This window comes from Euprymna scolopes, chromosome 2 (genome assembly GCF_053919585.1).
Source record: "Euprymna scolopes isolate OS-2025 chromosome 2, ASM5391958v1, whole genome shotgun sequence".
NCBI classification, from domain to species: Eukaryota; Metazoa; Mollusca; class Cephalopoda; order Sepiida; family Sepiolidae; genus Euprymna; species Euprymna scolopes.
In genome coordinates this window covers 31525939-31552890 of record NC_136483.1, presented here as the reverse complement: position 1 = coordinate 31552890, position 26952 = coordinate 31525939, and positions in this window count along the sequence as shown.

The following is a 26952-nucleotide window of genomic DNA, read 5'->3' as shown; positions in this document are numbered from 1 at the left end:
AACTATACAAAATACTGTTAGAAACCCATCGACTATATGCCAGCCCATATCACAGTAACATATTCAGCGAGTTTCTAACAGTATTTTGTATAGTATTTTTTTTTAACTCAGTTTCCCAAACTTACCGTGTTCAAGAGAGAGTCGGGCGCCATTTTAAATTTTCCAATACATCGATAAACACTTTGTTTTTCGAGCTGAATAAACATGTTACATTAAATAAAAACATTAAAAAGTATCCAGTTAGGTAGAAAAGTAACTTATCTTGCCTTTGATAACATTTGTTATATATTTGTTTTTTGACAACTTTTTCGAATCTATGTGTACAGTAATACAAACCCCAAATCCGAATAGTTACAAAATACCCTCCTCTCCTCATGTTAAAAATGTGTTTCTAAATAAAACATTATTTCAGCGCGATATTTTCTTTGTAGAAGTACTAACAAAAGATACCGTAAAAATTTAACTCGAAAATACTATCTAAAATAGCTCAGTCCGTATTCTGTAGCTACGCATTTCTATTATAAAAACGAATCCGTCATGATTAAGCAATGTCTTACCTTAAACTCAAGCGTGGCAGTATCAAACCAGTAAATTCCAAACTTTGAATTACGCGCCACCGCGTTATTAACACTTGTGTCGTCACTTCCGATTTAGATTCAGAACTTTTCATCAACTCGAATGCTTTTTGAAAAGGGGCAGATAACTCGTGTTATTCAATAATTAGATTCCTTATTTTACCAGAAAACACGGCATTGCTTGGGATTGATTAAAAACTTTATGTCCTTTAGCATCCTGCTCATAACACTATTATATTATATCCTTTTTGTTTGTTTTTTTTTTCATTTTATGCCAAAGTAATAGACATTAGAGACGAGTTAAGATTTTTTGAAAAGGTATATAGATTAAAAAATTGTTATTTTTTAACATCAGATGTTGAACACTCTGGAGTTAAAAAAGTGTTTTTTTTTTCTATTAATACGTAATACTAAATTGATTATAACTCAAATCGTCTCTTATACTTATATATGAGATGACTATGCCTTTCTGTTTGAGAATGCATTTAAAAAATAAGGTTCTTTACAAAGATCAGACAAAACTTTATTATAGTGAAATTTTAATAGAAATTCAATTGTGATAAATTTTTTTTTCTATGGGATGAGGTGGAGGCTACAACAATACATTTACACTCTGCTCTCGCGCCTGACATTAATAAACGATAATGTAATGTGAGATTTTCTCTGATTTCAATCAATGGAATTCATTATCACCATTTTTCTAAAGATTTCCTTTTTACATTTTTATATTTAGTCTGCTTATCGGTTTCTGTTTTTATTACCAATTTCTTAGAGGAAACCGTAGGAGATAATCCCCTTTCAGTCACAAGTCCTCTTACTGTCACCATTATTATGAAGTTCAAATATTACATAGAGTACATACATTTTAGTATCATTGCTTGTTGCATATATAATTTTTGTATTATAATACACATTTCGCCAACAAAGATAGGTTTTCTTTTTCTGAACATATTTATTTAAAAAAAAACGACTTTTTACTTGCAACATAATAATGGCACGGGTGTGTGTAAATTGCAGGTGCTGATTTTATGATTACCGTCGAAAAATTCTTAAAAAATGCTTTTGATGCAAAACAACTAATTAATTGCCTAAAATCGATACATGTATTTCATTTTTGAAAACAAAAACAGTAAGATAGTTTTATTATAAACGTTAAATGTTCAAAAACTCTTGCTGGCCTGAACGCTCAATATGGCCGATATAAACTGATTTGTTTATATAACCAAATGCAAAAATAAATGCATCTATTCTTATTATACGTTTTATATGTATTATTTACTAGCATTTTAGCCCGGCGTTGCCCGGGTGTTTGGATGTGTATGTTGAGCAAAAAAAAAAAAAAAAAAAAAAAAGTGGTAGTAGGAAGGCAGGCTCAAACCGGTTCCGTAAAGGAGGAACAGAACGGGGAAAAACCTGACGTCTATGCTGGTACGACTACCGCCAAACCGGAAGTGACATTTTTTTAAAATTCAGGCTAGACAATCGAAAGGAGGGGACGACTTTAAAAAAAATCGGCAAAAAAGTGACTCCCCTGTAGAAAAGTGCCCAGTTTAAGGTGAAGGTATTTATGTTTTTAGCCAATTTTTCGATATTTGTCATCTGAAAGGTCGCACTTCAAAACGATACTGATCTTGAGAAAATCCGTCGTCTCTGTCGAAAGTGTTGGGCAGACATGTAAACATACATACATACATACATTTATATATTAGTAACTAAAAATTTTCGACCACACCGATTAAAAAGCTTGCCCTATCTCTGAATACCCTTTATGTAAAATTTCAAATGTTTAGACCAGAAAGTGTCTGAGTAATTTGGAAGAGACCGCTGAGGTCAATTTTTTTAAAACTTTGACCCCTATTATGACCCCTTAAAATTGATTCTTTTGGGTTCAAAACAAGTTATTAAGTTAGATCCATGTCCAAGGAACCTATATCTAAAATTTCAAGTGCGTAGACCCAAAATTGTCGGAGGAGTTTGGTAGTTCTCAAAGGTCAAATCGTTGAACTTTAACCCCTTAACAGCGAAATTTCTGGCCAAAAACCGATCACATCGATTTTCCCAAATCTCAGTACCCTGTATATCAAATTTGGAGTCTGTAGACTTAAAATTGACAGTTATTGCGTAGGGAAATGTACACAGACATACAGACACACACACACAGACACGTTCACTTTTATATATATATATATATATATATATATATATATATATATATATATATATATATATATATACTAGCATTTCAGCCCGGCGTTGCCTGGGAGTTTGGATGTGTATGTTGAGCAAAAAAAAAGTGCTAGTAGGAAGGCAGGCTCGAACCCGTACCGCAAAGGAGGAAAAGAACGGGGTAAAACCTAACGTTTATGCTGTTACGACTACTGCCAAACTAGAAGCGACATTTTTTTTAAATTAAGGCTAGACAATCTAAAGGAGATGATATCGGTGAAAAGTGACCCTCCCTGTAGAAAAGTGCCTAGTTGAAGGAGAAGATATTAATGTTTTTAGCCAATCTTTCGATATTTGTTGTATAAAAGATCGAACTTTAAAACGATACTGATTTTGGTAAAATCGGTCGCCTCTATTGAAAGTTTAAGGCAGACATGCAAACAGACATACATACAGACATTTATATATTGGTAACTAAAATTTTTTGACCAAACCGATTAAAAAGCTTGCCCTATCTCTGAATACCCCTTATGTAAAATTTCAAATATTTAGACCAGAAATTGTCTGAGTAATTTGGAAGAGACCGCTGAGATTAATTTTTTTAACTTTGAACCCTATTATGACACCTTAACATTTATTGTTTTTGGCTCAAATCAAGTTATTAAGTAAGATCCATGTCCAAGGAACCTATATCTAAAATTTCAAGTGCGTAGACCCAAAATTGTCGGAGGAGTTTGGTAGTTCTCAAAGGTCAAATCGTTGAACTTTGATCCCTTAATCGCCAAATTTCTGGACAAAAACCGATCACATCGATTTTCCCAAATCTCAGTAAGCTGTATATCAAATTTGGAGTCTGTAGACTTAAAATTGACAGTTATTGCGTAGGGAAATTTACACACACAGATACACAGACACGTTCACTTTTATAGATATATAGATAGATATAGATAGATGGATAAGAATTAAAGTAGAACAGTGTTCTTCTTAAAAAAATTCTTTGTAAAATATGTTAGCCGATAGTTTGAGATTATCTGTTCACTAACGCCGATAACATAACTGCCTATAGCAACACCTCGGAGAACACTGGTGATCAATCTTTCGCTGACTCTATTTTCGGAAGGGCGTGGTGCAATAAGGAAAAAATATGCCTTGTTTTGCACTAGTCGGAATGAATCTCTCTACCATTAATTAATCTCCTTACCCTGACAAGCTCATAGAAGTGATTTTCACTCGAGACCCAAAACGGTAGACTTACATTCAATTTTTTTCTAAGATCACTAGAAAAAAATGATTGGATCATTCTACCGCTCTAGAAAATACCAAACTCTTGATAAAATCCTCTACCTGTATAAATGCCAGATATGTCCCAAGTTTAAGCACTGCGGCCAGATATGGAGAGCCGCCACTCAGAGCACCCACTGTTCTTTAGACAGTTCAAATTCGACACTGTTCCTCTTTCTCACATAAGACTTTACTGGTTTCTCTCTACTCTATCTTTATTTTCATGGAAGATGCTCGACCGAGTTCCAATTTTTGTTTTCTTTTTCGTATGGCATTCACAGCAAGTACTCGTCTTTCTACTGCTACAGAAAAAAAGACTTCCTCTTCTAACATGTGTCTAATATCAACAGGAATTTCCATGAATGGAGTTTCTTTGCATGACTTTCTCGTCCGTACAACATGTTATCATGGAACCATTACTGACTATAATTCCTATGTATTGAATGTGACTGTCAATATCTTTTATACATTATCATCAGCAGCAGCCTTGCTGTTTTAACATTGTTGGCGACCATAGCTCTCCAAATTGTAGAGCCATAATAATCTTGGGAAGACAGATAAAAAACGGTAGTTTCCCGTTGATTTCCATCTTGATTTGGGGGTGTATCCCCCCCCCCCGTGAGTTAAACGCGGCCTCAGATACTAACCTGGAAATTTCTATGATTCGACGCGATACATACAGCGCTTAGCCTTCTCAAATGGTCACCTATCTGGTACTGGCCAGAATTTTTATACACTGCTTCATAAATGTCAAATAGCCAGTAAATGAAAGAACAGTTTAAATGTGACGAAATGACTTAAATGCGAACTAACAAAAATAAAATCCTAAACAAGGTAAATAGTGATCTCCCCTATTGCGTCATAACATGGACTATTCCCAACACTATGAACAGTGACGTTAAGGACAGATGTGCTATGCCAAGAGAAGTTTCTGGCAACACGTTATTTCTTTACTTTCTGTAAAAACACGCTTTTGTTAACCCTACCTCCTCGTTATTTTATTTTTTCCGCCTTCTAAGGTCACGAGACGTTTTAAACGCAAGCAAACAAAAATAAGAACGACAAAAAGCTTTGATGGAAATGATTATAATATCAATTTATAGACATAAGTATTTCTGTATGAATGGATACTAAATTGGAATTCAAATGACAGTTCATTTATTCATTTCGTATGAAACAGATGATTTTATTGGCAGTATTCGTTTGTCTATCTTTCTAGTCAGAATTCTTTATAGAAATATATCGTGAATTACAGGAGGATCACATGAAGGTTGCCAACATTAGAAGTAAAAGGATTTCTGTGGAACTAACTGGATTTACACCCAGGTTGTCAGCCCGGGTCGTTAGCCATTGTCACTTCCTTCACCTTCACCTGCTCTGTGGCGGTTGCCGTTGGGGCGCAATAGATGACCTGTCAACCAGTCCTTTACATCCTTTCCTCTCCTCTGCATGTGTGACCGCCTCACTCAGCTTCAATCCTGTCTGTTCTGTGATGCTGTATTCCCATCTGTCTTCCTCCTCTGACTGTTCCCTGGAGCACTGTCTTAGCAAACCTCTCTCCTCTTGTGTGGCCGAACCATTTTAGTTTGCCTCCTGATTGTGGTGAGGTGCAAACTAAAATGGTTTGGCCAAGTAACAAGAGGGGAGAGGCTTAAAACAGACAAACTAGCCGTCAAAATGTGAGTGAACAAAAAGAAAACGAAATGTGCATCGAAATAAAAAAAAGAGGAGATATTACTTGTGTATTATTTGCTAGAAATATTGAGAAACACGTGGTGAATGTATTTTTCTTAGTACATTTTCACTATTTATAGCATAGAATATTAAAATTGCAAAAAGTTAAGCTGATGTAGAATCAGGGTTAGAAATTAATTATTAAAACTTAGCCACTTTTTATAACTGAAATATATAAAGATATAAAAGAAGTAAAATAAATGATTCAATATATAACCAGTGATATCACATTCATCCGTAATTGTTATTGGATAATTAAGCAGTATGTTTATCTAGTGAAAACAATTGAGAATCTCAGCTACTTTTTATAACTGAAAGATTTATAGAATCGGACAGAATATGTAACCAATGAAATCGATTAGAATTCACTTTTAGTTATCTAAACTACACAGATTGAAAACACCCATAGTTTACAGGCTTGACAGAATGACATCGGTTTGTGTAAGGCATCGCTATTTACGTTCAAGGTGGAATATCCAAGCAATCTAATGTTATATATTAAATAAATGGAATGTCTTTAAATAAATCAATATAATGTTATATATTAAATAAATCGAATGTTTTTAAATTAAAAATGCAATAGTGTAAGATAACATGAAAAATGATAAATACTATTTAAATATATTTTTATTGCAATTTATATCTTCCATAATACATTTCACTTTCTTTGTACACAAATCAACTATTTTAATTTCTGTTAATAGTTGAAAAAATAACTTAATTTATGGCTCTTTGAAATTTGAAAGTAATTTGGAAGCATTTTATGGAAATCGCTCGAGGCAAGGCATGAAGCCACTTGATGTAAGGAACTGACAAGAGCGAAAAATAATTATTACAAAGACATGAGATGCCTATTGACCTTAGTCTTGAAAAGACCAAGGCAGTAGGGAGGAGGAAAGTAACAAGTAGGAGATGGGAGCAGCAAGAGAATTCCACAAACTGTAAAAAAAAAAACTGTATTACAATGAGGTATGAAAACAGCGACTTGATGAAGACCACTAGACCAACGAGTCAAATGAGCTAGAACAATGGAAGCAGGGAATAGATAATGCAATTCTGAAGAACACATTTATAAAAAAGAAAGATTGAGACTAGCAGCATCACATATGCGTGAGAAAGGATTCAGAGAAAAAGGGTGAGGTTAATTAAATTAAAGATACGTTCTACAATTTATTCAGTACCTTTAAATAGTGCAGAGATTCATCAGCGCAAATATGACAATAGTCCATGACTTGATAGTAATTTGTAGAGATAGAGAATAGCCTAATGTGTGAAGTATTTAGAGCGATAAAGAAAACATTTTACGATAAATAGAAAAAGTAATGGATTTAATATATAAACTTAATTAAGAAAAAAGTAATAAACTTAATTAAGAAAAAGTAATGGATTTAATATATAAACTTAAGAAAAAGTAATGGATTTAATATATAAACCCCAAGAAATATTTGATGAGATATAAATGCTAAAAAGTTTTAAAGACGATTTCTCATCAAGAACAGAGCCACAAACTGTGAAATAGAGAATCATTAAAACGGGGTGTAAAATTCTTAACAAAATCCCCCGGATAAAAAGATGGTACTTATGCACTAATGTTCCCGTGCTGAAATAATATTATTTAGAAACATATTCTTAACATAAAGAGGAGTGTTTAGCAATATTCTGTACTTTCAACTAACAATTTAATAAAAAAAATGATATCATAAAACTTCAATTTAACTTGAAAACACTATAAAAATAACACGATAATATAAATGCTCTGCGCACTCTATCAAGCTGTGATAGGGTTCAAAACCGGCTTCGAAACCTAACTGATGATGCTTTTTTTCTTCCCTCTAACCTATTTCTCCCAAAAGAGACGTTGTGAGCCTGTCTACTCTATCGCTATTTTCAAGTGCTCGACTGAACTCTAATCTATTGTCCCCACCTTGCCAAACTTTTACAAAAAAAATACTCAACTAGCTACAACCACTATATATGATTTCCCCCCATCACTCTCTATCTGTGCTTAAATCTAAACGCAGATTCCATGAACAAATTTTCTTTCCTAGAACTGCCTGCCTGTGGAACATTGTTGTTCTGGCTTGCTTCCCGGTTGAATACAACATGGTAGCCTTAAAATCCAATATAAACAAGTTCTTAGTGAGCCGTCCCCATAAATAACTAAATTTTACCCAATTTACACCATTAACGATTACTACACTACCACTTTACATTCATTAACCCTTATCCTCAAGTGGCTTCGGGACCTTGATAAATAATTACTCTCAAGTAAATAAGAAGTACATAAGCACCGAAAATATGGATAATTTCAGAAGATATTTACATGCAATTTGATAAATAGAAATGAAAAAAAAATGAGTTCAAAGAAATGTGTGATAGTTTGATAACAATTTACAAGATGGAAAAGACGACAGGAATCTGTTTCCGTTTGATGAAAATCGGTTTCTTTTTTTTTGTTGCAGACCATCTATTAGTTGGCCAGTTGTGTACAAACCCCAACAGGGATAGGAGCCTTCTATTATGTCAGAAAGCGACACAATGTTTAATGAGCGAGATTGGAGATACGCCGCTGTACAGCTCATGCTCTCTATCGATCCAAGTTATGACAACAGGACCATTGCCGGTACCCTCAAAATGCATCGCTGGATTGCCATGAATAACAGACGTACTTATGATGATGAAAACAAAGTTTCCGGCCACGATTATGGTCTTTGGTGTGGTTTCAAGTGAGAGCCACCTCATGCCACCTCACATCTTTGAAGTTGGCTTGAAAGTCAACACCAAAGTGTACCTGGATTTGCTGAAGAGTGTGATGATCCCCTGATGCAATCAGGTGGCCGCTGTTGACCGTGTGTGTGGCAGGACTCTGCACCGGCTCACAAGTCCAAAGAGACTCAGGATTGGCTTCAGAAGGAGTGCTCTGATTTTGTACGCTTTTCTCACTACCGCCCCCCCCCCCCGACAAACCCCCACTCGATTACTTTGTTTGATCATACGTCGAAAACATCACCAACATGACCTTCCACAATACCAAAGCCAGCCTGATCGCCGCCATTTGCCGACTATTCGCCTTACTCCCGCCGGCATGTGGAAAGGGTATGCTCCCAGTTCTGGACTCGTATCAGCGATTTGATTGAGACTGCGGCTACATTGAATAGATGTCAGCTCCACTACATAATCAAGTTAACTGAATTGATTTTCTCAATAAAAGTTTTAAAATAAATAGTGTTGTTTTCTTTAGGGCGACAACTTTATCGTTCCATTATGTTGTTCAATTATTTATTTAACGACTAAAAGATATCAAATAGTAAATAAAATTTTATTCGTATTACTAGCAAGGGTTGCTCGACCTTGCCAATTCTCTAATGAATATTGCATTGTACCTAATATATAGTAGTGATTTCAAAAATTAAAAAAAAATTACTTGGGTCCCATCATCTAGAATCAAACTCGCACCAGTCGCATCTCCTACATACCTATCGAGGGATAAATAAGAAAGATTTAATAAGAAACGACTTGAAGAAATGAATTGATATTGGGCATGCGCAGAAATTAATAGAAATATGTCGGCAAGTTGAAATGAACATTTTGCATTCTAACTTGTCGATATATATCTGTACGCGTTATTTATCACTCCAAACAAAGATTTTACTCGTTATAAACCATCCTTGGTTCATGATAACTATTTCCTGTTTATTTCCGTGTTATGTAACCAGAAGTTTAAGAGTTTATCGGTTTAATATTTACACACAGACGCACACACACACACACATATCTACTGTTTTACTTATATAAATTTGGATTCTTCAGACTATTGTTCTGATTCTGAGTGTTATTTGCACAACGTTTTGGTTGATGTAACCTCCGCCCCTTTTCAGGTGTATTTTGTCGAAATCACGAATACTGTTGTTGAACTCGGGAATCTGCATGGAATCTGCATGGAATTTCGAATGGAACTCTTTATTTAATCCACGAGGGTAGAGTGCTTTATTCACTACACAATGTCTCCTTGTCCACAAGGATACAGTGGTTAGAGTCCTTAATAAAAGTCAGTTGTAATTTACACTCCTCTCGTCGAAGGTTTCATCCGCAGTGCGGGTGACACTCAAAATACAATTGTAAATAACTTAAGACTTCTACCTAAGTCATGGCTGACAGAAAAGGAGCATGCTACCTCTGTGGATAAATTAAGGGTTTCCTTAAAAATCCGTGTAGATTCCGAGGCTCGACAGAAAAATTCCCTGAGTTCAACAAGATACGCTTGAAGAGGGTCGGAGGTTACATCGACCGAAATGTGGTTAAAATAACACTTAAGAGAAGAACAGCATTTTGAAGAATTCAAATAATAAAGATAAACAATTATCTCAATTACTCAGAAAAAAAATCAATTTTTATTTTAAAAACGTATTAAATTAATTTGGTAAAAAAGTACACATAAAAGCGATAGATAATAAAAACGGCAAAAGAAAAATAAAAGTAAAAATACTCCTGGGCGCAATGCTGAGTATGTACTATATATATATATATATATATATATATATATATATATATATATATATATATATATATATAGTCAGTCTATCTTTTGGAATGCCGTTATATTTTGTTTTCTAATTAGACTCTAATCTGACTCAAATTGAAACAGATTTTATAATGAAGATAAAAAGGAATATCTGCCTAACACACGACTAAAATGCTAGTTTTACTTTGGTGTTTTTAGCTGCCCCCCCCTATTTTTGATGATGAGGAGACTTTGTTTTTAAAGGACAAAACTTTTGTCAAATTATTGTCAATATTTATTATAAATTTAAATAAAATGAACATCACTTCTGAAACGAGTGTACAATCTAGTGCATTTTGTTTTCCTTTTGAAACTGATTTTTGATTCAAATTTATGAATCGTTTTACTTAATACACACACACACACACACACACACACACACACACACACACACACACACACACACACACACACATATATATATTAAATTTATTTATACAAACATTAATGGCTTGTGCATACATGTTTCTGTAATCACCCGCGTTGGGGATTACGTCTTCAGGCTAAGAATTACCGTCGAAAACTGATATTTCAACCAAAATACATTTTTCTATTTCGTTTGTCAAGTTAGAATGTAATCTGGGTGGGAGTCATAAAACGGTCAGAGGACAAGTGAGGTCTTTGAAGATAATAAACATCTTTTTCATTTCCCTTTCTCTTTATCCATCCCATCTTTTGGTTTTTATGGCATAAGGTACTTGGGAATTTAGTATTTTTGTTTTGCAGTCTTTAAATTAAGACCCTTTCCTATGGTCATTAAGTACTGACTGGTGCCTTTCAATCTACACCCATCCATACACATACATGCAACACACACACAACACATACACACCCACAGACACACCCCCACACACACACACGTTAATACAGATATTCAAAAGCGAATATATGCTGTTTGTTTTATTTTACTCACACACACGTATTGAAACTAGGTAATAACTATAACTACGCAAGAATAAAGTTAAAATTAAAATAAGGTAAATAAAAAATAAATAAAAATAAATAATAAAAACAAATAAACAAACAAAATAAGAATAAGCATAAAGCCTCGAAAGTTATCTAAACCCCACATGTATATATATATATATATTAATATATTAATATACTTATAAACGCCTACACTTTGCTACATCTGCGCATATACACACACACACACACATACAGACATACGTAGACATATAATGGTCATATACAGTTATGACATGTTTACATTCATACCTACATACGTAGTAATATCCATACGTGGAATACCAAATCCAGACATCCATGTACACACTTGGGTACCATACATCATGACTGTTATTATATCAAAAATAATATTTATCCCACAAATAATCCTAATAATAATAATTCTTATAATATTGATAATACTAATGACTCACCAATATCAATAATAATAATAAGGTTGTATGATTTGGGAACCCCAAAACCCGTGGACTCCAACTAGATACGCGTCCTCATAAATCAACCTATATATATATATATATATATATATATATATATATATATATATATATATATATATATATATACACACATATACATACGCATACATACACACATATATATATACACACATACATATATACACAGTTACATATATACATACACATACATACACACGTATATACATTTATATATAAGCACAAAATACATATATACACATATACATACACACATACATATATACACATGCACACCAGCATACACAATACATACACATTTAGACCATCCGCAGACACAGACAACATCCCCATCTACTCGTGTCTCCCCATCTCTACAGACGTATACAAGACACATACACATATAGATACCAACACAGACCACCGCCCACACCCACACACACACACACGCGCAGGGACACACAGAAACCCGCTCACTCACAACGCAGGAAAACACAGCAATACATGCACAAATGCAAAGACCTTTTTCAATAATAATAAGGTTCCTTTTTTTTTTTTTTTTTTTTACTTCAGTAGCGTGGAACCCCCTTCATATATGAAATAGCATGCCACTCCACTCCACACGGGTGTATATATACATATATAACATACATACAAAAACATTCGGACACCCATACATTCTTGTAATCTACATTGCTACAACAATCATATCCGAGACAGCCTATTTTAATAGTTCAGAAATATATATGCATATATATACATATATACATACATACACATATACAAATATATCCATATACATACACATACACACAGATATATACATACACACACATATATATACAAAACATACATGCATACATAAATACACTTATACATATACATACTTACACAAAATACAGACATATATATATATATATATATATGTAGCCTGCCATCAAATGATACATCTAAAATAGAAATAGACATGAACTCATTTACTACATAATTCTCTTTTTCTATCTCCACACGCATAGTTATATTACACGGCCCCACCCGTTTGTTACCTTTTCCTAAGTTGCAGGTTTTTTTACTACGTAAAAATTTATACTACGCAAAAATTTATAGTGAATTCAGCATGAAGTTCATAGGCCTATCTTCATATTAAGCAAGCACTCTTTCGATGGTTAGGCAGATATACATAAGATGTAAACGATAAAATAATAATATATAATAACATAGGGCAGAAATCAGAGTATTTAGGTTATACAAACTGAGTATACAAGCTTATATATTGTAGTACTTACCTTAATCTTTATTCATTCACCCTTATTTCTTTATTCTCTTTTCCTTCATTCACCCTTCATTCCTTACTTTCTTTCATCTATTTATTCATTTATCCTTTTTTTTAAAAATTAATTTTCCTACCCAGGTATATAAAGATCATATATCCATACATGCATACATCCAAAAATACCCATATGCATACATTATTACGAGGTTCATTCAAAACAATCTATTACTCGTTTGGTTCAAATATATTTTCATCCAGGTATTTATTTAGGTTAGTAATATTATAACTGCTTGATGAAGTAGAATATTAAGCGACTTATGTAATCCATACGGGTAGGATCATAGTTGCGACCTCACTCATCCTCTTGGGGGGTTATTTGATGGGGGTTAGTTGTACTCATAGTTGTTCTGGTCTACTAATTTAGAGTTCTTTAAGTGCGTGTATTCTGAAATGTTTGCAGGATATAGCAGTTTCTTGTTTAATATTTATTAATTTATCCCCGTCTTTAAACCTAGTTATCTCAAGTTTTTCTGATAACCATAATGGACATGGTGAGTTCAATGATTGGCAAGTATTGGCCCTTCTAATAATCTTCCATTCTATACTAGGTGTTTTATTTTCTCTAACTAATTTCCAGTAATATAACGATAAGGAAGTGTCCTTTTCATATGTTTGATTACTCATCGAGCATGTATGTCCATAGAATCTATTTTTGAAAGTCATTTGGGTATTCCCTATGTAGAATCTTTCGTCCCTTGGGTTCTCTACCGGGAATATCCTAGCTTGGTATACCACTGATGAGGTCAGACATTCATTTTTTATTGGGCATTCCTCAGGCTTTTTGCAGTTACATTTATTCACCGCCGTGTTTACACTAGTATTTACACCTTCTATATAAGTCATCCTTAAGATTCTTCCATTATGCTTTTTTATAATCCTTTCTAAGTTATCACTACAGCTATAACTTAATTTTAATGTATTTTTATTAAATATTTTATGTAATATATTATTTGGTGGGAAATGCTTGTTAATAAGTTGTAAAATTTTGTACCAAGTTTTGTTTTCAACATAATATTAAAGGGGGGGGGGGTGAACCAAATAATTTTCTTACTACGATTTCTAGATCCATTTGTGCTAGCGTTAGTTACTTTATATTTTACCCCTATGTCTTTATACCCACTATTTTTAGGTGCTGTATTATAAATAGCTTTGCAATCATTGAAAGTTACTTCATCAGATGAATTGTTACTTATTCTACTTTCAATAGATAACGGTATATGTTTAATAATGGATGGTGGATGGTTAGACTGTGGGTGTATATAAATAGGGTTAGCGTTATCCTTCATATATGGTTTATAAGTATTTGAATCAAGATCTAAAGTAACGTCAAGGAAATTAACCTGTTTTAAGTTAGCATTAACTTCTACTTTTAGGCCAAAATCTTTCATGTCCCTATGGATTGCTCTCCTAACCTGATCACATTTAACACTTGTAGCATTCCTCACTATTATCAGCCCATTGTCACGATATAAGCCCATGCCCTTTCTACCAATAATATTATCTTTTGTTAAATTATAAATGATATAAAGTCCAACGAGATCTGTTGCCTCTGCAGAGTCCAGCGATCCCATTGATACCCTGAAAAAGGCGTTTTGCCCATTTTTTGCCAATTGCCCTCCGTTATAGACAAGGACAGTTGTGCTGCATTTCGTAATGATATCCAAATCCTCATCGGAGACATTGGTATAGGTCTTAGCAAATTCAATTGCCTTTCCAAAGAGATCCTTTGTGATTGACGGGTAGTAATACATTATGTCAAATTGCACGAAGGCACATTTTTTCTTGTTGGTAATGTTAAGAAACCATTTTACAGGATCTGCCGTATTTATCCATAGGTTCAGGTTGAATTGCCGTTTTAATTCTAGATTGATTTTCTCTAATATTCTCTTACTAATTTTTCCAATTTCGGGTCTGGTTGGGTTGATCAATCTTGTTGTTGGTTTTGTGTTGAAGCTAGGTTTATGATCCTTTAAAAGGATATACGCTTCGTTTCCTCTAAGCTTATTTACTCTATCACTGATTTGTAATTCATCCGTGATTTTTTTACTGTCTTTATTTATCAAATCAATTATGTTGCTATTTTTTACCTTGTGATAGTCTTTTTTCAAATTCTTCTGGACTAGGTCATTATATTTCTTCTTGTCTAATTTATAAAAGTTTCTGGTCTTATCAGCCTTAACAAGGATATGCTGTGATTTGTTGATCTCCCTTACAATATTGTCAAGTTTTTTTTGGAATTTATTTTTAGTTTTGTGGAATTCTAAATTTCTAATTAGTGAATAGAGATCCTTCTCGAATAGCACTAATTGTGGGATTACTGATGGTGATTTTATGCTTTTAAATCCATATCTTTCCTTTTTGGTGTTATCATCTTTATCAAGTAGAAAAAAAGTAGCTTTCCATTTCATCCTTTTGAGTAAATCATCCATTTTCATATATATATATATATATATATATATATATATATATATATATATATATATATATATAAATACACACACATATATACATTTATATACATATATATATATATATATATATATATATATATATATATGTATATATACAGATACATATATGCATATACCTGTATATACATATGATGATTACAACGTCTTGTCAGACGAGTGCCACTCCCTCAAACATTTAAAATCCATGAGCCCAAATGCCTGAGGGAGTATCTATACAAATATGATGTTACAGAGTCTTAGCTTTGTACGACAGCTAAGTCTCTCTCTCGGTTCAAAATGTTCAGATCCAGCAACAAGCAAGAGCAAGATAGCCAGCAACAAATTAAGCTGCAGACCAGCTTAATGCGGGTAATGGTCTTCCGCTTTATGATTTTTTAAATCCTACATATATACATGTACATACATATACGTATATATATAGGCTAGCCAAATTAATCAAGAATAGGAAACTATATCTAATATCTGTAACATGTTTTCTTCTTAAGATTAAGGGAGGTGGTGTTTGATCAACACTGCTGGGGAGCCATGGTTTAATATACTGATTTGTTTTTAAATCACCGAAACAGTGTTTCATGGTAAACAACTGATGAGCCCTTAAATTACCATTAGTACTATAGTGAATTCGAGAAAGTTGATGCAGTGATTGCAGGTTATTAGATGACTTACCGCCGAAATAGTTTTCTAACGAATGATAAAACTAAAAATTAAATACTTTTTAATATAGTTTTAAAGGTTAAAAATATATACGTATATATATATATATATGTGTGTGCGTGTGTGTGTGTGTATATATATACACACACACACACACACACACACACACATATATATATATATATATATATATATATATATATATATATATATAATAGAATAAAAGCATCCGTATAAAATCAATAACGGGAAATATATGCAAAAATGAAATTTTCAAGTTACTGGTATTCAGAAAAAAAATCTCATTATAGAATGAATTATTTAATATTATGGTGTTTAGAAATGCCGCGAATCTTAATAGAAATGACAGCAAGCAAAGTTGTTTACAAATAATCATTTCATTTTTTCAGATTGTGACATTTGTTTTGCTTTTTTAGTATTAAGTTTTAATTTGAAAACAAATTCAAAGACATGACAAACATCTTAAATCCTCCACTTATTATAAAGATCAATATATATATATATATATATATATATATATATAATGTGTATTTATATGCTTCCCTACCAAAGCTAATTAGGCACAAGGCCGTTTTTAATGTCGGGTAAAAACCAGCACCCCTAAAAGTAGGTAAAAAGGCGTCACTCCGGTTACCAAAACTAATAATTATCCCAGTATAGTAAGTTATGAAATGTATATGGTAGTTAAGCTACACAAAATTTTCCACGTTTCATTCCCCGTAAAGACTCGTCAGGCTAATGCATTAAAGATATTACCACGTGTTTATATATATATATATATATATATATATATATATATATATATATATATATATATACACGTCTTAAGTTTGCTCGTTAACCAATCAGATTCTTTGTTATTCTCGTCAGTTCATTAGCCAATCATCGGGCCTTTATTAATACTGGTTCTGTGCAGTTCTAGGAAATCCACCCTCCTAGGCTTTGCCTTCTTTCTTTGAGAAGAGTTTTTTGCAGGAGCTTCTGTCGGGGAATGCCAACTGGGTTGCACAGCATCTTTTGCAAGGTCAGAGTGCTCCTCCTCTGGAGTACTGAATTTTCAATCTAACTTTCTGACCCTAGTGTCACATTGCGGTGGGAGAGAAATAAATACCAGATCAGCTGACTTCTATTTCATCTTTTTTTTCTGTTCATTTTTGAACGTGAGTCATCCTTCTTTGTGTAATAAAAGATGCCCTTGTTTAAAGCTTCGTATGTTTAGATACGTTTTTTGTTGTTGATATTTTGGGTGCTTATTGCGAAAGTAATGGAAAATGGGACTTACACAAGTGACGGCGCCTCTGTCTACCTTGTCGGGTGATGGAATCAAGAACGGAAAGAGAAAAGTGTGGAGAAATGCGTGACTTACCTGGATAGACCACGTGCGGGTCGGTCACCGAAAATAAATAAAAAGAAAGAAAAGAAACGGTCAAGACTCTTATTTATAGAGTAGTGATCACGTGAGTTAGAAGAATATGCAAATAGAGGTGAACGATTTTGCGATATAAAAAGCCTGTGTTGTTAAGAGGAGGGGCAGACTGTTGGCAGAAGTCAGTGCTGTCAGACGTGCTTTAGAGTTTTGTTATTATATGCTGTGTTCGATTGTTGGGAGAGAGAAAAGAGAAGAGGAGGAACCAAGAAGACATTCTGCAGATACTTGACTTTGTGTTGGTTTTAAGCTATTTCGGCGCTTGGTGTGCGGTGACTAACAATGGACAGATTCGACATTCGCTTAATACCCGAGTTCGACGGATCTACCACTGGACCGGCTGTCGTCGAATGGATTGAAAAGGCAGAGAAAATCTGTAAACTGTGCAAAATTAAAGAACCAGCCACAGTTATTCCTTTGAGGCTAACCGGAGGGGCCTATGCAGTCTACCAACAACTCGGGGATGAACCAGACTTGGATGAAATCAAGCAGAGCCTGTATACAGCGTTTGGTACAGATCCATTTGTTGCGTGGCAACAGTTCACGAGCCGGACACTTCAACCCAAGGAAACAGTCGACGTGTACCTAGCCGACCTGCAAAAATTATCTGTACCGTTTGGTGGGGTCAACGATAAAATATTAAGCTGTGCTTTTTTGGTAGGACTACCCGAGGAGGTCAGTAAACTGTTGCGGGCATCATCAAGAATCGATGAATTGTCAACTGATGAGTTATTGGCCCGAGCTCGAAACATCTGTAAGGAACAGGAACCAATTGCAGCAGCAGCTCGTTTTCGACATGGAGGCAATGTGGACTCTCTTCCAGATAGTAATAAGCATGCCACCCCAGTGTGCTATAAATGTGGGGAGGCCAATCATTTTGCTAAAGAGTGCCGGAGTGATAGGAGAGGTGTATATCCACAATCAAAGAGACCAGTGCAATGCTATCGCTGCAATAAGTTTGGGCACATATCTCGCAACTGTTCGGGAAACGAAGTTGGGGGCAAGGTACTATCGCTACCCTTGCCCCCTGCCAACCAATAAACACAGGATTGCCTGTCATTAGCGTTAAACTTGATGATGTGCAGTGTTCAGCACTTATAGACACGGGGTGTTCCCGGTCTATAGTTAGTGCCCATTGCTGTCCGGTGTGGCGGAGGAACCCAGTCGGCGTTATGACCATCAATGGCTTATCACGGGTATGTTGTGGTGAAGGGACAGTCACAATCTGTACTGAGAAGGGTGACACAGCTAAAGTTGACGTTCTGGTGATGCAGGAGAAACCCCTTGGCTACGACATGTTGCTTGGAATTGATGCAATACAAGCACTAGGAGGCGTTACAATCACAGCAGCTAGAGGTATCAGGCTTGGAGAAGGGAAAGACGTCTGTGCAGCCATGTCGATTGAAGAAAAGGACTTCTGTGCTACATTTGATGACAACGAAAGGGTGTGGACTGCAAAGTGGAAATGGGCCATGGGCCAGGAACCAGATCGGCTGTGCAACACGATTCCAGAGTATGCAGTTTCTACCAAGAATAGGGCCGCATATGAAGAAGAACTTCAGATGTGGATTGACAACGGTTGGTTAATACCATACCCACAGGAACATCTGGGACCACCCAAGGGATTAATTCCGCTCATGGCTGTTGAACAACCTACCAAAGAAAAAATTCGTCCCGTAATGGATTACCAAGAGTTGAATCGGCATGTTGATGCGTTTACCGGAAACGCAGATGTGTGCGCTGCTAAACTGAGAGAGTGGCGTCAAAAAGGGAGCAATGTAGCACTTCTGGATCTAAAGAGGGCCTACCTGCAGATACGTGTCCATGAGTCATTATGGCCGTTTCAGACAGTACTACTCAAGGGAAAACTATATTGTTTGACACGTTTGGGTTTTGGCCTAAACGTAGCACCCTTGATTATGACAACCATTATTAAAACTGTTTTGATGCAGGATGAGACCACAGCAAAAGCTGCTTCAGCCTACATAGATGACATCTATGTTAATGAGGACATAATGTCTGTGATGCAGTTCGAATAAAACTGAAAGCGTTTGGGTTAATAAGCAAAGACCCTAAGCGCCTAAAGGATGGAGTGCCCGTGCTAGGCCTCGAGGTCTGGGAGGAGGGCAATACGTTGCGATGGAAACGAGGGAGCCCACTTCCAAAGTTACCCAATGTATTAACAAGACGTACTGTGTTTTCTATCTGTGGTAAATTGGTAGGACATCTACCTGTCTGTGGATGGCTCCGATCGGCAACAGGAGTGGTGAAAAGACTAGTGACTACAGTAACAAAAGGATGGGACGATGTTGCGGATGATGATTCTCTCCAACAAATGATGGCTGAAATGTTGTCCAGAGTGCATAGGAATGACCCTGCCCGGGGTGAGTGGCAAGTGTCTGGAAACGAACTAAATGCATGGGTTGACGCAAGTTCGTTGGCTACAGGTGTCGTGTTGGAGCAACTAGGTGTTGTTGTGAAAGATGCATGCTGGCTTCGTCCAAAAAATGATGCCCAACATATAAATTTGGCAGAACTTAATGCCACGTTAAAAGGTCTTAATCTCGCATTGCAATGGCAGACTAATGTTGTGCATCTCCACACTGACTCATTGTGTGTTTACCATTGGTTAACCGACACCTTGACTGGAAAGGCTCGAGTTAAGACTAGAGCTGCAAGTGAAATGCTAGTACGAAGGAGACTAGCAATAATTAAGCGTCTAGTTGACGAATACAGCTTGCAGGTAGACATTACGTTAGTCTCGTCGATGCAGAATTTGGCTGATAGCTTGACTCGAGTACCAAAGAGGTGGATCGATGCAATGAGGCAGGGATCCGATCTTCAACAACAAACATGCGCGACTGTAACGGATCAATTAACACCTGACCAGATCTGTATGATACACCAGCAGATTGGACATCCTGGAATTCAGAGGACTGCATACTTTGTCCGAAGAGTATGCCCTGCAACTACAAAAGCATCAGTGAAAGCAGCCATACGTTCGTGTGAAGAGTGTCAGAGAATTGATCCGGCACCATCCCATTGGCAAAAAGGAAAGCTCGAGGTGGAGGGCAACTGGCAGCGAGTAGGGATGGACATAACACATTATGGGGACAAACATTTTTTGACCATGACGGATTGTGGCCTGACGCGTTTCACAATATGGCGCCTGTTGACACGACAGGATGCAGCCAGCATTATACAACAGTTGAGAGCCATCTTTTTTGAACGTGGTGCCCCGATTGAAATTCTGACTGATAATGCCGCCACATTTCGATGTCAAGAATTTCAGAAATTCGTGCACGAATGGGGGATTAAAATGCATTATCGGTGTGCATATTATCCCGAGGGTAATGGTATAGCAGAACGGTGTCACCGCACCATCAAAAGAATTGCAGCCAGGACGCAGTGCTCTATTCCAGAAGCTGTGTACTGGTATAATATAACACCCAAGGACAATGCAACACCAGCAACTGCACCAGCCAATGGGATTTACCAATATGAACAGCGTGTGAAAGGAGTTGATGCCATACCATCAGTGGTGAGTGTTGTCAATACACCATATCAGGTGGGAGACCTTGTTTGGATAAAACCCCCGAATGCTGGGTGCACTACGAAATTTTTCCGGGGAAAAATAGACGAAATCATAAGTCCTCAGACCATGTTGATTGGTGGCATACCACGTCACGTAAAAGATATCCGCCCTTGTTATACCGCTTCTGATTCTGAGAACGATGAGGAGGATCACACACCGTTCAGAGATGATCCTGATCACTTACTGCCCCTTCAGGTGAGCATAGAAACACCACCAACAGAACCAGACGAGGGAATGATGGGACATACTGATGACAATAGTGAGGAGAGCGATGGACACAAGGAAGTAATGCCTCATCGAAATACTCGACAGAGACGAATACTGCCCACCCCCCGTGATTGCGAAACCCCGCGAGAAGGGATGATGGAGCATACCGAGGAGATGACGCCTCCGATTCTTCGGAGAAGTACCCGACAAAGACGGATACTGCCCCCCTGCCCTGATTGTGAGACACCGCCTATGGAACCACGAGACGGGATAATGGAACAGACTGGTAGTAATGATGGTGGTAATGAAGAAAACAGCAATGAGGAAGTGCTGCCCCCAATTCTTCGAAGGAGTACCCGCCAACGACGATTGCCCGCATGTCCTGTTTGTGATCATGAGATCAGGGGGGAGTGTGGAGAAATACGTGACTTACCTGGATAGACCACGTGCGGGTCGGTCACCGAAAATAAATAAAAAGAAAGAAAAGAAACGGTCAAGACTCTTATTTATAGAGTAGTGATCACGTGAGTTAGAAGAATATGCAAATAGAGGTGAACGATTTTGCGATATAAAAAGCCTGTGTTGTTAAGAGGAGGGGCAGACTGTTGGCAGAAGTCAGTGCTGTCAGACGTGCTTTAGAGTTTTGTTATTATATGTTGTGTTCGATTGTTGGGAGAGAGAAAAGAGAAGAGGAGGAACCAAGAAGACATTCTGCAGATACTTGACTTTGTGTTGGTTTTAAAAAGAAAACCTTTCACTGATATGCATAAAAGAATGAAGGAGAAAACACAGAGTAGTATTCTTTTTTAGATAGCTGATATGAGAGAGAGAACGGTCGGCGAAGATTACAGTTGAAGTCGGGAGTTGGCAAGAAAAGTGATAACGAATATTTATTATTATTATCATTATCTATATCCATACTCTTATAAATTTTTTTTATGTGTGTGTCTGTATAGATATTCATGTTAAAAATCCTTTATTCTATTTATTTAAAAAGAAAATATAACTTTGTTATATATAGGTCGTAGGATTGCATTTATATGCAAAAGATCTAGCTAATTTGGATCATCTTTTAACCATTCATTTAAATTAATTCCCTATTAGTTTTTTTTCGTTTTTCTTATAGGATGGTCATCTTTAATTAACTATTACGTTTAATTATAATAATGCAGATATTCTACATGATTTATACTTGCGCAATATTTGCGTAAAATGTTTAAAGTAAACGCAAACCTCTTATATATATTTATGTATGCATATATATATATTTTTTAAATTTGCCTTCTAAACTCCTGTACCAGTTTTTGGTCTACAGACATTAAACTTAATATATAGAGTATTCGGACCCATGCAAAATTTTATATTTGGGTTTTAGCTGGGGAAAATCTGTGCAAAAATATGAAAATTAAAAAAATGAAATTTGCCAGGTGAAGGTCGAACGACGGAATTACAAATATGCATGATTGTTTAACGGGCACACTTAATAAGACGTGTATATATAAAAACACGTGGTAACATCAATTTCACGCATCAACCTGACTAGTCTTTACCGGGAATAAAACGTGGAACATTCCGTGTAGCTTAATATAGTAATAGCTATTGGTTAATGTTTTAATTTTTAGCCTTGCAGCAAACATGTCTTCATAGCCCAGACACACACTCAAACAATTCGCCTCCTCCCTTGAGGCTTGCATTTACAAATATCCGAGGACTTAGAACTAACTTAGATGTAGAATCATTTCTCCTAGCAAACTCCCCGGATATATTAGCACTAAGTGAAACTAACTTACACTCCTCCATCCCATCTAACATGTTTAACATGCCTGATTATCTCTCACTTTGTTGTAAGGACTCTGACAGGCAGATGCACTGACTTGGAGTCTATATTCGTAACACCTTCCCCATGTCTAGGGAATCTAAACTAAAATCAGGTGACCAGCTCTTCATGTGCTTTAAACTAACTTTACAACATAGCGTTAGCTACCTGTATTTTCTTTATCGCTCTCCATCCAGCCAGGACTGTACTATAATCAATCATGTCTCTGACAGCATAGATGTAGCACTCTCCCGTGACACTAGCGCCCAAATACATGTGTTTGGTGATTTAACGCCCACCACAGAAATTGGCTTGGCTTCTCTAACTACACTGACACAGCTGGTAGCGTGATCCATGAATTTGCTATATTCCATTCCCTGACACAGAAAGTAACATTCCGACACGTCTCCCAGATCGCCAGGACCAGCAAGCCTCACTTTTGGATCTATTTCTGACAACTGTTTTTTTTTTTTTTTTTTTTTTTTTTTTACAAAGGCATCACCACATTATCAAGGCCCAGAGGCCACTCAAGGATAAAGGTTAAAGAGTGTACAGTAGAAATTGGTCAATATAGTAATCATTAGTAATGAAAATTTGGTAAATTTAATAACTTATATGGAACGGCTCATCAAGAACTTATTTACTTTAGACTTGAACACAACCATATTGTAGTCAGCTGGAAAGCAGGAAAACGGAAGACAATTCCACAGGCGTGCAGTTCTAAGAAAGAAGCTTTGTTCATGGAATCTACGTTTAGGTTTAGGCACAGATAAAGAGTGGGGGAAATTATTGATAGTGTTTACAGCTAGACGAGTGTTTCTTGTGAAAGTTTGGCGAGGGGGGACCATAGATTGAAGCTCAGTTGAACACTTTCCATGAAAATAACGATACATCAGAGACAAACTCGCAACATCTCTTCTGTGAGATAGAGGTTGCAAGGAGGAGAAAAGGACATCTCCTACTAGGCTACGAAGTCTATTTTGAACTCTATCAAGGCAGGACAAGTCCTTTCTAGCAGCTCCTGCCCAGATGTGGCAACAGTATTCCATCCTTGGACGTACCTGGCTCTTATATAGGTAGAGAATAACATCAGCAGTGAGATATCCCTGATGATTGTGTAACAAATGCTCATTGCCTACTCAGGAATGCTGATCGCGCTGTGATAATGATACACATTACTCGAAACTCTCAACCCCAAGTTGAAAAGTTTATATATTTCACTATATAGTTTATATATTTTACAATATAGTTTATATATTTTACTATATAGTTTATATACTTCATTATATAGTTTATATATTTCATTATATAGTTTATATATTTTACAATATAGTTTATATATTTTACTATATAGTTTATATACTTCATTATATAGTTTATATATTTCATTATATAGTTTATATATTTTACAATATAGTTTATATATTTTACTATATAGTTTATATACTTCATTATATAGTTTATATATTTCATTATATAGTTTATATATTTTACAATATAGTTTATATATTTTACAATATAGTTTATATATTTCATTATATAGTTTATATATTTTACAATATAGTTTATATATTTTATTATATAGTTTATATATTTTACAATATAGTTTATATATTTTACAATATAGTTTATATATTTTACAATATAGTTTATATATTTTACAATATAGTTCATATATTTTACTATATAGTTTATATATTTTACTATAAAGCTTATATATTTTACTATATAGTTATATATTTTTTTATTATTTTTTTAATTTATTTTGTATAGTTTATATATGTAATGTATCTTTTACTATATAGTTTATATAATTTACTATATAGTTTATATAATTTACTATATAGTTTATATAATTTACTATATAGTTTATACCTTTTACTATATAGTTTATACCTTTAACGATATAGTTTATACCTTTTACGATATAGTTTATACCTTTTACGATATAGTTTATACCTTTTACTATATAATTTATACCTTTTACTGTATAGTTTATATATTTTCCAATATAGTTTATAAATATTACTATATAGTTTATATATTTCACTATATAGTTTATAGCTTTTACTATATAGTTTATAGCTTTAATATATAGTTTATATCTTTAATATATAGTTTCTACCTTTTACTATATAGTTTATATAATTTACTATATAGTTTATACCTTTTACTATATAGTTTATACCTTTAACGATATAGTTTATACCTTTTACGATATAGTTTATACCTTTTACGATATAGTTTATACCTTTTACTATATAATTTATACCTTTTACTGTATAGTTTATATATTTTCCAATATAGTTTATAAATATTACTATGTAGTTTATATATTTCACTATATAGTTTATAGCTTTTACTATATAGTTTATAGCTTTAATATATAGTTTATATCTTTAATATATAGTTTCTACCTTTTACTATATAGTTTATATCTTTTACTACATATTTATATCTTTTACGATATAGTTTATATATTTTACTATATAACTTATACCTTTTACTATATAGTTTATAAATTTTACTAAATAATTTATACCTTTTACGATATAGTTTATATATTTTACTGTATAGTTCATATATTTTACTATATAATTTATATATTTTACTGTATAGTTTATACCTTTTACGATATAGTTTATATATTTTACTATATAATTTATACCTTTTACGGTATAGTTTATATATTCTACTATATAGTTTATATCTTTTACTATATAATTTATATTTATTATATAGTTTATATCTTTTACTATATAATTTATACCTTTTACAATATAGTTTATATATTTTACTATACTGTTTATACCTTTTACAATATAGTTTATATATTTTACTATATAGTTTATACCTTTTACTATATAGTTTATAACTTTTACTATATAGTTTATATCTTTTACTGTATAGTTCATATATTTTACTATATAGTGTTCTCTTCCTACTAAATAGTTTTCTTTCTAGAATCTTTCCTAGAATCTTACAAAAATGCTGTCACATATTCAGTATTCTCTGCCTCTTTCAATCATCATTTCAACTAACACTGTTATTCTCGCAACAGCCGTTCACTGTTGAGTTCTCACGCTTCCCTTGCTTCCAGTACTCTCCATGCCTTTAAGTTCATGGTTTAATATTGTTCTCTCTTCTCCGGCTTTCGACCTGATCATCCACAACATGATTTCTGTGATACAAACCGATTCTGCTACGAGAGGGATTTTTTGTGTATGTATATATGAGTGAGTATTTATATATGTGTGTAGGATTTACTCGTACACATGTATATTAACAACTGTGTTACTATCGCTTGTCGGGGAGACAAACACAGTATGTCCACGTTGTTGGAACGTTTCTTGAACAGCAACCAAATCTTCAGGTTTTAAACTGGGTGTTACATCTGTTTGACGGATCTTCTGTCGAGCTTTTGACGTCATTAGACATAATTAATTCTCTCTCGGATAAACACCTCTATATGTTAATACTAACAGCAGGAGGAGGGGACACCTGGTTTTGTCCGGTCGTGAAATACGCTTAAGCATGATATTTTAATTTGTTTAGATTTTGTATATAAAGTCGTGATTTCAAAAGTAACAAAACAACAAAAAAAAAGAAGTATTTGCGTGTCATCAGCTAAAATCGAAACCGAAACATTCAAAGTCGGTGACGTTACCACTGTACCAAAGTGACACGCATATGAACTGATTAAAAATAA